Source organism: Notamacropus eugenii, chromosome 6 (assembly GCF_028372415.1).
Source record: "Notamacropus eugenii isolate mMacEug1 chromosome 6, mMacEug1.pri_v2, whole genome shotgun sequence".
NCBI classification, from domain to species: Eukaryota; Metazoa; Chordata; class Mammalia; order Diprotodontia; family Macropodidae; genus Notamacropus; species Notamacropus eugenii.
Genome location: NC_092877.1, coordinates 199,853,596 through 199,866,969, shown reverse-complemented (window position 1 = coordinate 199,866,969; position 13,374 = coordinate 199,853,596). Strand labels below are relative to the sequence as shown.

At 40.7% G+C, this 13,374-nt stretch overlaps 1 long non-coding RNA gene across 1 annotated transcript; it reads left to right on the top strand.

Annotated features, from left to right (window-relative positions):
- Positions 1-6,418: 6,418 nt before the first annotated feature.
- Positions 6,419-12,677, top strand: LOC140512582 (uncharacterized). Its single transcript, XR_011969844.1, has 3 exons — positions 6,419-6,540; positions 6,782-6,858; positions 11,907-12,677. It is a non-coding gene; the product is annotated as an uncharacterized lncRNA (long non-coding RNA).
- The last annotated feature ends 697 nt before the right edge of the window (positions 12,678-13,374 follow it).

Here is a 13,374-nt window from a genome sequence, read left to right as displayed (position 1 = left end):
GAATCTTATAACTCTCAGGAGAACTAAAGAAATTTCTAAGTCCTGCTAGCAATGGGGGTTTGTCCCAATATTTGGTAAAACATGAAAGACAGGTATCCTGCTTCAACTAGGCATTAGTGCTCAACTGGTCACCATAATACTTTCATTCTAGTCTGTATTTAGCCACAAATAGCTACAGTGACCTTGGTCAAATCATAGGATCATACATAGAGAACTAGGAGGGCTTTTAGTAAGCTTCTCATCCAAGTCCCTCATTTTAAAGAAAGGAAAATGAAAGCCCAGAAAAAAATCTCTCTGTAAAATGAGAAAGTTGCACCAGGTAATGTCCAAGATCCCTCCTCTTCTCACTTCTGACATTCTAAAGTTCTGTAATTCTAAGGGGCATCCATACTTGACAGCATCCCCTTGCCTTTTGGACATGTGATAAACTCTGGTTACTCACTCTTAAGGGATTAATTATATGACTATTAGCAATAAAACAAAGTTGCGTACAGTTTTTGCTGCCAGTCTCTTTGTTCTAAATCCCACAGAAGTTTAACCCCTTAAAATTTAAAAGAAGTACCCTCCCTACAATGCCCTCCTTCCTCCCACCTCCATCAACATGCAGCAAACTCAGATAGCACATGAAAGTTTGGCTTTCACAGTCATAAAACATGGAAGAAGCACAAAACCTTAAGAAAAGGAGAATTGACTCAAGAAAATAGGAATTATTATTATTACTTATTAAGGAAATAACAGTCTCTCTATTCAGGGGGCAGGAAAGAAGGCAGATACTTCTCTTGGATGTTGGCAACTAATATCCCTAATCTCCCCACTTCCAAGGCTTCCCCCTTTGATCTCTGGCTGAGTGGGGATTCCATTAAGCCTGACTTTAGAAGATTCAGCTTACCCAACTTCAAGGTTACCTAGAGAAAAGGACACTTGTTCTTGATCCTTCCCATTTCGCGTCTGAAAAATATCCCTTCATTTTCATCATTGCCATCCTTGCACACAGGACTTACCTGCCATCCCTTTTGAGGAGAGGGCAGTACTTGGAGTTTTGAAGACAGGCAATATATTTCTGTGCTAAAGGATGATATTTATTTCCCCACTGATTAGAGAATAATGTATCCTTGTCTAGTCAATCACAGTGTAGCTATAATGCAGTCTACCTCTAGGATGTCATAGAATGTTATGTCAGATCATGCTACATCCAGCACACAAGCCGAAAGGGATTCCTCTGGGACACACAGCTATACTCCAGCTGGAAACATCTTCCCCTTTCATTCACCCCACTTCCTACCATTTTGGACACTTTCTGTACTCTAAAAGCAGGAGCCCTGGGCCCAACTGCGCGGGAGTACATCGTGTATGTGGGATGGGGTGGTGTGGGTCGGCAGATGGAGGGGGGAAGACAGAGGGAAAGAAAGGAGAAGTAGGGTGCGCGAAGGAGAAAATCGAACTGAGAGAAGGGTGAAGACGAAACAGAGGAAGGAGGAGGAGGAGAGGAAAGAGAAGGAGAAGGAGGGAGGAGGACGAAGAAACGGAGACACGGGAGCGCATGGGTACTTGTTCTCATTTTAGAGGTTCAAGAGAGAGTTGCTGTCGAGCCCCGTTTAGCAATGCAGGGCTGCGGGAAAGGAAGGATGGAGAGAGAAATGAATGGAAAGAGACTCATCCCGTCCGCTAGTTGAGCTCTGCCAGTTTTCCGGCTCCTCAGCCTTTGCCCAGAGCGCCAGGGCCACAGTAAAGTTGCAATTATTATAGGAAAAGAAAGTTCCCCGGCTTCCTACCTGCTTCCAGCTCTCCGCAGGCATAGAAGGGCAGGCAAAACTAGTCAAGGGAAGGAGTGTCTCGGTGACCTTGCCCCATGGGTCCACCTCTCCCAATGCCTAGGAAATGCCAGAGAATTTCAGGTCACAAAGGCTAAACTCATCTCACCTACATGCATGTGAATTCCCAACTATGCGTTTGAAAGTGCCACTCTGCATGCAACCTGATCACAATAGAAGCACCGCAGGACTATGCCAACAAAAATGGGAAGGGACGTTTACATTTCCCTCCCCTGCCCTCTCCTCACCTCTCCTCTCTTCTCCTTTCCCTTGTAATCCCTCTACTCTTGCCGTCTTCCTCTTTCTACTCTCTTTCCTTCCTTTCCTTCAAAAAAGTAACAGCCACTTCGAAAAAGAAGACACTTCGGCTAATTATCTGCTGTTAAAAAGACCTGTTTTCCTTTCACCTCCTTGAGAGGCGAGCGATAAATTCTTTCACCTATTCCTGCCGAGGTCAATAAATATTGGGACATTCTTGATGGGTGTGTCCTGGGACTCAAATTGGACAGGATCTCATAGGATATTTGATTTCCTTATTTATTTCAATCAGATTTCTCACCTTTTCTAAACCTAGTACCTTCCTGGATACATATTGGGGAGAGGGAGGAGATGGGAAAATTTACTGTCTGTTGACACTATGAGGAAGAACTTTTATAAACAAGATCCCTAAAGTCAGAAAAACCTTAAACCCTAGGTTTATCATCTTCATATTGAAGTTTTGCTGTAAAATCTCATCTCATTCAAACTTTACATGATTACCAAATGGTAGGGCTAGAAATACAAAGGCAAAGTAGAATGAAGAATTGAAATAATTTCTGTATAAATTGAGAGAAAAGACTTCACTTCTTATATAGATAAGGGAGAAGAACATTTTAAGGCCTGTCCAGGTCATTATTATTTTATTATTATTTCCATAGTCTTGCTATAAGTTCTCCCCTAAGCACCACTGTGATGCTTCTTGGCTATAAGAGGCAACTCTCAACACACATATATACAACACAATATGTATGTATATATGTATACATGTATATGTGTATACATATATGTGTGTAGACACACACACATACTCATAGACACACACATACATCTTCACCATACTAGACTTTTGGAAGGGAGTGGGCAAAAAGACAAAAAACCAAAGAAATGGTTTCTGATCTCAAGGCACTTACATGAATGGTAGGGGTGGGAGGTTGAAATCACATACATAAATAAGTAAATATGAGGGGGGATGATGCAATAACGGGTGGTATCAGGGAAGGATTCTTTTAGACTATGCATTTGGACTAGCCATTGGCAAGTCTTATCAGTATGAAAAGAATTGGAGTACTGGTCAGTGATGGACTATATTTCCATCAACGAAAGGTGATTTTCTGGGGGGGGGGGGGTGCCACATCAGCTTTCAAAGATTATCTACCTAGTTATAAAGGGGCTGCCATCAGCATTAGCCGAGGAAATATCCATAACCAGGATGCCACCTAGCAGAGTACTTTGAAACTCCATATCTTTAAAGTTCTCAAGGACTTTGTAGCAACTATCTCTATGTATTTATTAGTTCTATAGAACTTTGGTGCTTATTGTTTCACTTCATCCTCAAAACAATCCTGTAAAATAGAATTAATATTGCTTTTCTCGTTCTATAGATGAGGAAAGAGATGGCTCAGAGATGAAAGGATTTGCTGTCACGTGGAAGATTGCCCAAAGCTAGTGTTTCTGATTCTATCCTGTGCTCTTATAAATTAAGTAAAATTTACCAAGAATTGGGACTGAGACCCACCACTGTTTGTGATAATCCAAACTCATAGTTTCACAGAATCCGTCTTACCATCAATTTAACCAAACCAGGTAAAATTTCCAACCCCAATGGACAGAACTCTTTCTATGAATCTCTGTAATTCTCATTCTGGAAAATAAATCACCCCACTTCATAGTTTGCTTAACTTCAATGCCTACAAAGAAGAGGTGGTGAGGTTGAAAGCCTCAGTCCAGGATTAGGATGGAATTTTTTTCTCATATTTTAGCATTTTTACTATTTTCTTGGTGTATTTAGGTCTTCCCTTTTAGACATCAAAAATGTACCAGATCTGAATTGTGAAGGAATCTCCTGGATATTGGCCTCTGAAACTAAAGGATCCATAGACACAATGACCAGAAAACTCTCAGGGAAAACTTCTCTTCTCTCTCTTCATTTTTCTATGATTCTCTGATGTAAATAAGTTAGAGGTTTCCCACACACTCATTGCCTTCACTCCCTCATTCCACTGCCACCTCACACAATTTCCAGATTTCATTTTTTTTCAAACAGTAGGGCCATAATTAAATTAGAAAAAACTCAAAGCCCTGAGAATTTGGGAGGAGGGGTCAGAGTTGTAGAAAGAATCCTTAATTAGGCATAAGGAGATTTGGATTTGAGTTCTGATTCAGATACCTCCTAGTTTTGTGTACTTGGACAAGTTACCTAACATTTCTGAATTTCAGGTGCCTTACCTGTAAACTGTGATAGTGACAATAATATTTACAGTACCTATTTTACAGAGGCATTTTGAGAAAACTACTGTGTAAACCTCAAGTGTGTGATATATAAATGTGAGTTATATTTTCTTTCCCTGAGGCTGTCATCTTTCAATCTCATTAACTTATGAAATTTGCTCTCTCTCTCTCTCTCTCTCTCTCTCTCTCTTGTCTCCTTTTTTCTTTCCCACTTTTTTGTGTGATAGACGGGGGATATTAATTGGACAATATCAAGAGCCTAACAGCTTCATAATGTACCTTCTGGATTTGGGATAACAGGTGCGCTCAGAAAGTTAAAAGTTTACTTTTCATTCCAACCCAGCAAACCATGTTAACATCAGGATCCCATTAAGACTTAATCCCGTTTTCCTCTAGAAAGTGCAAGATTGTTGTTAATCTTCTGCTTTCAGATAACTTTGAAAGTAGAAGCAGGTGTCTTTTAGGGGAAAGGAGAAGGGTAACAACTGAGAAAACCCCAGAGTCAATCCTGAGATAATTTTCGAAAGGATTTCACCAGCATATATTAATGTTGCATAGATATCTACATTCCAGTGACTCCAGAGCTTCAGAGGGTGATTTAGAAAGAGCCAGTATAAAGGGGGAAGGGACAAAGGGGGAAAACACAAGGGGAGATAACCCTTCTATTAATTAGTCATATCCTCTATGGAGCATAAGGACTTTTTGTTGCTTCCGTTAGATGGCGCTAAAGACTTTGCAACCACTTGTAAAATGTGTTATTGTCCGAAACAAAAAGAAATGACATACAAAGGGGAAAAGAGGGGAACTGGGAAGGGGGGAGGGGGAGGAGGAAATGCATACTGCATACACGTATGCTTCATAGCATTAATATGTAAAGCAAAATACGGTATTGAAAAGTATGATTAAAGTGGTGAGGGAAGAACAGAAACCCTCAAGCAAGAAGACTCACATTCAATTCAAGTTACATGGTGCTAACTTTTTCTCTTCTTTTCTCTTCTCTTCTCTTCTCTTCTCTTCTCTTCTCTTCTCTTCTCTTCTCTTCTCTTCTCTTCTCTTCTCTTCTCTTCTCTTCTCTTCTCTTCTCTTTTCTTCTCTTCTCTCCTCTTCTCCTTTCCTTTTTTCCTGTATTCCTCCTCCTCCTTTTTCTTCCTTCTTTCCTCCCTCTTTCCCTTCCTCCCTCCCTCTCCCCCTTTTCTCCCTCCCTTCCCCTCCCCATCTTTTTCAACTTATGCTTGATTACTTCCTCTTCTAAGCTTAGAAAAGAGTACAGAGACTTTGTGTAGGAGGCTAAAGCAACAAAGACCCAAGATCACCAGGCCTAGCAAAGAGTAACTTTCCTACTGTAAAATATGTTATTATCCGAAACAAAAATAACTGACATACAAAGGGACATCCCTAGGGACACCAGCCATGTCAGAGTGGCACGTTTCAGAAAGGTTGTATTCGTCCACCGTTAAAATATTAAGGGGAGAAACTCTGGAAGGAAGAGAAGAGAGGTTAATGCTATGAAAAGACGTGGAGCTTCAGTTTAGATTCAAACCTCCGATCCTGACTTACCTTCGAAGAAAATATTTTTAAAGGGGGCAGGCGATACATGCTAGTATGGTTTGTTTGTGAATTTGAAAAGTTTACTTCGTTATAGTATTCTTTATTTTAAGTCAACTCTATACTCCGGGAGTGTTTTCAAGTTATTCCGGGGTGTATAACGTTGCAGAGAGAAAAGTAATGACACCTATATGAATTAAAATCGCTTTTCAGGTTTTCCTTCTCGGACTGCGGGATATGTGGGGAAACAGTTGCAAAATAAGTATTTAACTAGCAATCTCCTAAAGACTGTCCCCAACACACCTACAGCTTCAAGCCTCCTCCTTAAACTACTTTCCCAACAACCGGAATTCATCTCTAAAGTTCGATGTCTGGCGGTCTGAGTGTATGGGTTCAAACCTAGGAAAATGGGCTCCAAACAAGGGAAGGAAGAAAAAAAAATGTCCTTTCCCCTTTGGATGTGAACTTTCCCTTCTGGTAAGTTCTCCTTTAAGAAATGAACTGTTCCCTATGAATATTTAATGCTGTTTGTCTGAAGTATCCAGATGACGCGGACTAGAGCCTGCCTCACATACAGGTCCTGAATTATGGTGGAGTAAATCAGCACCCTCTAAACGCACCCACTGCAATGAGTTCTGGTGGCATCCAGTTGCTAATGCTATTAAACATACGTATTCCAAACGAGAGAAAAGAAAAGGTTGGGAGAGGAAGAAAGAGGAGGGGGAAGGGGGATTAAAAAGAGGAAGAGGTTGGAGGGAAAGGGGCTGGGGCAGGGGAACCTAGGCTTAGGGGTGAGTAAGATATTTTGTTCATTTCCATAAGAAAGCTGAAATCACAGTTGGAAGCAGGATTTCTTGCCCCAACAACCCCCTTTTCTGCAAGAAGCAGGCTCGCGAGCTCAGAGCCATAAGTGTGTACTCTTGTCTTTGATTGTGTAGATAAAATGTGGTTTCATATTTTGCTCAAAATGAGACCGGTTTCCTGTCTGTGTATCCAGTGGAAGAACACCGCAAGGGTAAGTCCAAAGCTTGGGTTAGCCGGTGAAGGAAGGGGGTGGGGGGTTGGGGGCTGGGGGTGGGGGAAAGAGAAGGGAGGAGACGAAGCAGAAGGGTATTAAACTTCCAGATCACTCCTAGACCTAGAGGACATAAATGAATATGAGATAAAACGAGTTTAATAAATAAATGGGGGTGGGTTCTCAAGACTGTTGAGAAGGTTATAAGTGACCCTTCTCAGAAGAGAAGAGGGAAAATGAGAGTGTCAGAAGGCTCCTTACCCAGTTGATCTTCAAATGGGAGGGAGATACTTTCGCTGCTCCTGAACCAACCCCCTTCCTGCGAATGAATAAAGTTAACTTTCTCTGTTGCTTCATTCCAAATGAGGCTTGGAACTTCTACTTTCGCATTAAGTTACTTTTCAGTGTGAACAGCAGACATGTGTCCTCAATTCTATAGTATATAAAAAAATCTACTAGGTGCTTTATGATTCCATCTGGAGAAATTAAAACCCAGATCTGTAATGTTTATTCTTAGATAGTTTACAAAAAGCGAAAAATGTGTGAGACACATGTCTGCAAATATAACAAAAGTACTTTCCCTTATGCTTAAAAAAAGTTGTATGCAAATGGCATCATTTTACCAACTCTGCACCACCTGTACTTTGCAGTGAAACTAAATCGGGTCACATAAAAAGCACCAATCAGATCTAGCAATTAAATGACAATTATAACTATTAATGAGTTTATTATCAATGATTACTCTTAAGGAATCTTAAACTTGCCTACAGTAATCAGGTACTTTTTTTAAGCTCTTGTTTTAAAACTCTACTACTAGAATTTTTAAAAATCTACCCCCCCATTCTCCTTCCTCCTAAAAAAAGAAATAGTGGAGAAAATGTTTTTACATTTCTCCCCAGTAAGCAACCATGGTCAGTGCTGGATTTATTACTTTCTGTTAAGTTTATTGCTACTTCTTATAAATAATGGAAACTTAGTTCTTTGGAGTGTCGGGTTACGAAAACGTGTAATTGACGATGTAAGTTACAACTTCACTTCCCTGAATTGTAAAGCGAAGGGAATCTTTTTTTCTCATCCCTTTGGTAACATCGGAAACTAGGAAGAGTTGAATGAAGGAGCGTTTAAGACTTCAAACGTAGCAATTAATCTAGGGAAGATAGGGAGGTGGGGAAGAGGAGGAAAAGGGAAGGAAAGCAGAAGAAAGTGTTGCTTCCGCTTACTTCCTCCCCACCCCCCACTCCCATCCTTAAAATGGGTTTGGTTGTCACAAGCCCAGCAGCTGTCTGAACAGCAAATCCTCCCCCCCCCCCCCCCCCCCCCCCCGCAAACAACCCCAAACCAAAAACAAAACAAAAAAGTGGAGAATGTGGTGATTCTGAAACTGTAAAGTCTTGTGTGGTTGCCACCTTTCTTTTTCTTACTATCGTTTCAGGCTACCTCTTTCTTTATCATTGGTTCTTCGCGACACATCGATTTTTATCCAAAATCCAAATTATTGCGGAGAAATGGGATAGGCGAAAAGAAAAGAGGGAAAGGGGAGCCAGAGAGAAGTGGGGGAGGAGAGAGAGAGAGAGAGAGAGAGAGAGAGAGAGAGAGAGAGAGAGAGAGAGAGAGAGAGAGAGAGAGAGATTTGAGAATAGATTGCCGCTGGAATCCAGAGCCAGAAAGGAGGGGGCAGCTTTTTCCATGGCTTGCAACCAGTCACCGTGAAGCAGGCTGTGGGCAATTGGGCGTTCAGAGAAAGAGCCGTAGGGTCAATAGGGTGGAGGTCACCTCTGCTCTTTACTTCATATCTCAGCCCATTTTCGGTGGCCTTTTAGGCCACTGGGTGCGTTAAAGCGATGAACCTACATTCTGCCTTCTTTTAGACAACTCCTCCTGCATATCAGCTTGCCTGGTGGAGCTAAGGCAGTAGACATCTGGTTCTGATGTATTTCCCGTGTTAGCATGGGAGTGCCTAGGCTGAGATGGCAGAAACTTGAGTTGGTTGCAAGAAGTGAGTTCTTTTGCCAGGGAGTGTAAAAGTTTTGAGAATTTCAGAGCCCTGGGTATTAACCCTATTCCCAAGGCAAAAGGGCACAACTTCATTTACCTGCTCTTTGAGGCTGTTGAACGTAGCCTAGAAATTGTCAGAGAACAATGAGGAAAGGAGTTCTAGCCTCAGACAAGTCAAGAATTATGGCAGTGAAGTGACCCTTTTTTGAAAATGGGGTTCAGATATTGATATTGACCAAGTAATTGGATGGTTAAGGAAAAAGAAAAAAATTCTCTAAAGAAGGAAGAACATTTGCATTCTCTATTAAGAGAAAATTCAAGATCAGGCATCTATTGCCTATGTCTCATATAACTCTACCATATAAGAGAGGCATCGGATCAGAAAATCAAACCTATTATGTCTTTCAACAGAATAGCTGTCCCATCCTCAGAGTGTAAGCCCAACAAGATAGCTTGATGCTGTTTAAAAACAAACAAAAAACCAACAACCACAAAAACTTGGTGACCTGCTACACATTTCTAAGATCAGCATAAGCATGTTTAGGTAGGATCAGAGCTAGCACCCTTATAATGCCATGGTACTCCTGGTCACAGAAGGTGGAGAGAGATGGGGGGGATAAACCTGCTAAAATCAGGTTGGGGGAATTTGCAGACAATTTTTATGCATTTTCTTTTTCTTTTTCAATCAACCTCATGCATGAGTAAGGAAAAAAAGGAAGAGGTCTGGTTTTGTGTTTTTGTCTCATTCTTCCACCTAGATTGTCCTCTTCTAAGTTACGTAGGAATTGGAAACAGGAAAATAAATTGCTTTAATTGATGATGTGCCACAACCCCCCACATAGTCATTTTTACAAAGCTACTCTTGTGCCAGGATTTTCCTCAGGAACCTTCAGAAAGTGTCAAGGTCAGTAGCTGGGGAGTTTTCAACAGGCCTGTTTGCTGAGAAACTGACATTTTTTCAGAGTTGAAGATGTCTTTTTCTTATCTTACAACTTATTTTTTTTTTAGTTGACATCTGAATAGTAAACAAAGCTTTCCATTCTACATTTGAGAACCAGTAGTTGGCTAATAACTCCTCCATAGAAACACCTTTTACCTCTTTTAAGAACACGTCTAGCTCTAACTGCCCCCTCCAGACACAAAGCCTATACATATAGATTATGGGGATTTTGGGGGGGGAGTGTCATAAAAATAACTTAGTTCAAAGATGACTATAGACATTTTTGGATTAAATTTATACACACATATACATACGTACATACATACATATGTATATATCTTCCTGCCTAGAACTCACACACTTATTTCTAGACAGAAAGAGATTTATTCATTAAAAACGTATATATATATATATATGTATATGTATACATACATTGTGTATCCTAGACAAGAAGAAATTTATTCTAACCTTAAATTTCTCTATTCCAGAATTAGACTTGTAATTTCATGAAATTTTTTCAGTATCCCCCTCTTCCCATAGCTCTTTAAAAAGGCAGCTAATAACAATTGTTAGCATTTATATGGTGATTTAGAGTTTGCAATGTGCTTTACATAAGTTATTTCATTTGATTCTCAAAATAATCCTGTGAGATAAGTGCTATTATTATCCCCATTCCACAGATGAGCAAACTGAAGCCTGTCTGTAAGATTAAGTGACTTTCCTTGGGTCACATAGCTAGTAAGTATCCAGTGAAGGATTGAAACTAAGGTCTCCCTGACTCCAAGTCACCTAGCTGAGAGGATTTTAAAGGATACTGTGTGATGCAGTGTATATCAGCAACTCTTCCTACCACTCCCCTCAATGTGATATTTTAGTTGAGGGTGGGGAATTATTTCCCTCTTTGGACCCGGATACTTGACAAGGCATAGAAACACCATTATGCTAAACACAATTCAATGAATTGAGCAGTCAAAAATCTTTCTTTGCAATTGTATTTAACTGGTATCACTTAGAGGCTTACTGCCAGCTTTCTTAGATTTCAGAAAGGGGAGTATAATTTAGGTCTGAGAACATGCCGCTGACCAGACAGACTTCTGGCGTTAGGGCTTCATTCCAGGCTTGCTCCTGAAAAACTTTCCTGGGGAAATTTTGGGATGGTATACAAAAGTAATGCAAAGAAATCCAGTTTTACATCTCTAGAAAGTAGGAAGCATTTTAATTTGTTAGCTTAAATTAGAAAGGTTTGGATGGGTTTAAGAGTGATATAGTAATGTATTTTTGTTTTTGACCACATTTTGATCTAACCCCCTCTCCCACCCTTTTCACTTTGTCTCACTTTGCCCTAGAGCACCTAAAGAATGTCTGTGGGATCCAGGTCTGGGTTAACCCTGCAATACTCACTCATCTGGGACTTGAATTCTACTCCTGAAATCTATCCCTTCTCTCTATCAAAAGTCTTATTACCCTATTCTCAAAGCATTTTTCCTACTTTCTCAGAGAAAGAGGCAGAAAAGAAGTGGGAAACCCTGAAAATATTTGGGGTTTCTTAAGGTAAAGGATAGTTAGAAGATTTTACATCCTGAAGGCACTGAAATCAGAGGGACATATACAGTTAGGAGATGACAGACTTTTCTTCTTTTTAATCTTTGAGATTAGAGCCAAACATTTCTTTTGATAGATTTCAGTGCTTTTCTCACCAGCCTAGACATAGGGTTGGGTAGGGTGGGGTGACAGGAGTTTAAGTCTCCGCCAAAAACACTTCTGTTTCCTTATTTCCCATATCTGTTTTTTTCTTCTAGAGTGGCAAAAATGGGTTGGATTGTGGGAGGGAAATATAATGGAGGTTAGGAGTTACAAAGAAAACTTAGGTTACTCAGAATGTTAGGAAAGAGGGGAAAAGGAGATGGTTTTCTGTTGAATCAGCTTCAGATATTTGAAGGCATGTGGGTGGGCGTATAGTGAAGAAAGTTGGGGCCAGATTTTTCATTTAAGGCATCCTGGCTTTTTAATTTGTAAATTAAACATCCCCACCCTATTCCCCCTTCTCCTGGCTTGATTATTAATATTTCCATTTTTCTCTTTCTTGTTCTCTCTCTCTAACCATGGTCACTAGGAGAAGTAGCCACACAGGACGTGCAAGAGGCTCAGCAGGGCAAGAAAGTGCCAGGGCTGGTTAGGGCAGAGCCAGGGATCCTGGATCACTCTGTCTTTGGCATCATTGCCCCTAGAAGATATATTCCTGCCAGTGACCTAAAACAAGTCCAGACCAGCTACCTAACTGAAGTCAACTCCAGTCGCCTTTCACAGTACTACCAATACCCCCAGCCTGCCTGACAACAAAAGCCCAACAAGTCTCTGCTTGAACTAGCTTGGAAGTCAAGCCGACACCAGAGTCACCAACCCACATCATGCGGTCAGTTTGGAAACAGCAGGGGCCAGACCCTATCCCATCTTCTAACAGCCTCACCAAAATGGATAGATTCTTAAAGCCCAGCAGACGCCAGAGTGCCATTTAAAACCTAGGCACGTTTGCGGAGCCCAAGGGAACAACTGACTGGATTCAGTGTCTCAGGAATTGGGTACACGCCTGTAAGGTGTGTGATCCTTTAAAGATCCATGTTACTAGTTTTGCATGAAGGCTTTGTTACAGCTTTGTCAGCTTGCTTGCATTCAGCAACCTTACTCCCACCCCCACCTACCCTTTTCCTCTTCTCTCCTCAACTGCCTATTCTAGCAATGCCTAACTGAGTTGCTTTGAAGCTCCCCTTTAATACATTTCATAGGAAAATTGTACACTGACTATGCACTGGGTATCTCTCTAGGAAACATGGTCTCCTTTCTTTGCTTGTTGATAATAAACAGGGTTTTTACTCCCAGACTATTAGCTCTGAATAGTTGGCTTTTCCTTGATATATATGGTTTATGAACGTGGCCTCCAGCACATTCACTGCTGCTACTGAATACTTCTTTCCTCACCCACCCCATCCAAGAAATAGTGGTATAGAAATGACCTGATATTGACAGAGATGATAACCTAGCTTGATTTTAGAAATTTAGCATCTACTAACCATTGAGCAACTAATTCCCCAACCTTTAACTAAGTTCATTGTTCCAGAAGTTGAAAAATGGATTATAAGAGATACATTTTTTGAGGAGAGCAGGGATGGGTAGGATAGTTATAAGATAAGCTTTGGAACTTGGAAAATGGATGCCTGAATTAAGAAGTGAATACACACACATATGTATACACACACACAAAACAACAAAAATGACAAGTATTATATACACAGACTCCTACAACTTATAAGATAACATCAGCCTGTTTCACTTTCCTTTATTTTCTACCCCTTTCTCTACCATTGCTAGATGGGGACATATGCAATACCCTTTATTCATCTTTTCCTCTTAGTTTCTCTCTCTCTCTCTCTCTCTCTCTCTCTCTCTCTCTCTCTCTCTCTCTCTCTCTCTCCCCCTCTCTCATATGTTCTATTATATTTACCACACATACAACACATATATCTTCCCCATAGTTGTTTTTGCTCAGTTGTCCCAAATTATCATATAACAAGGTTTACAGTTAG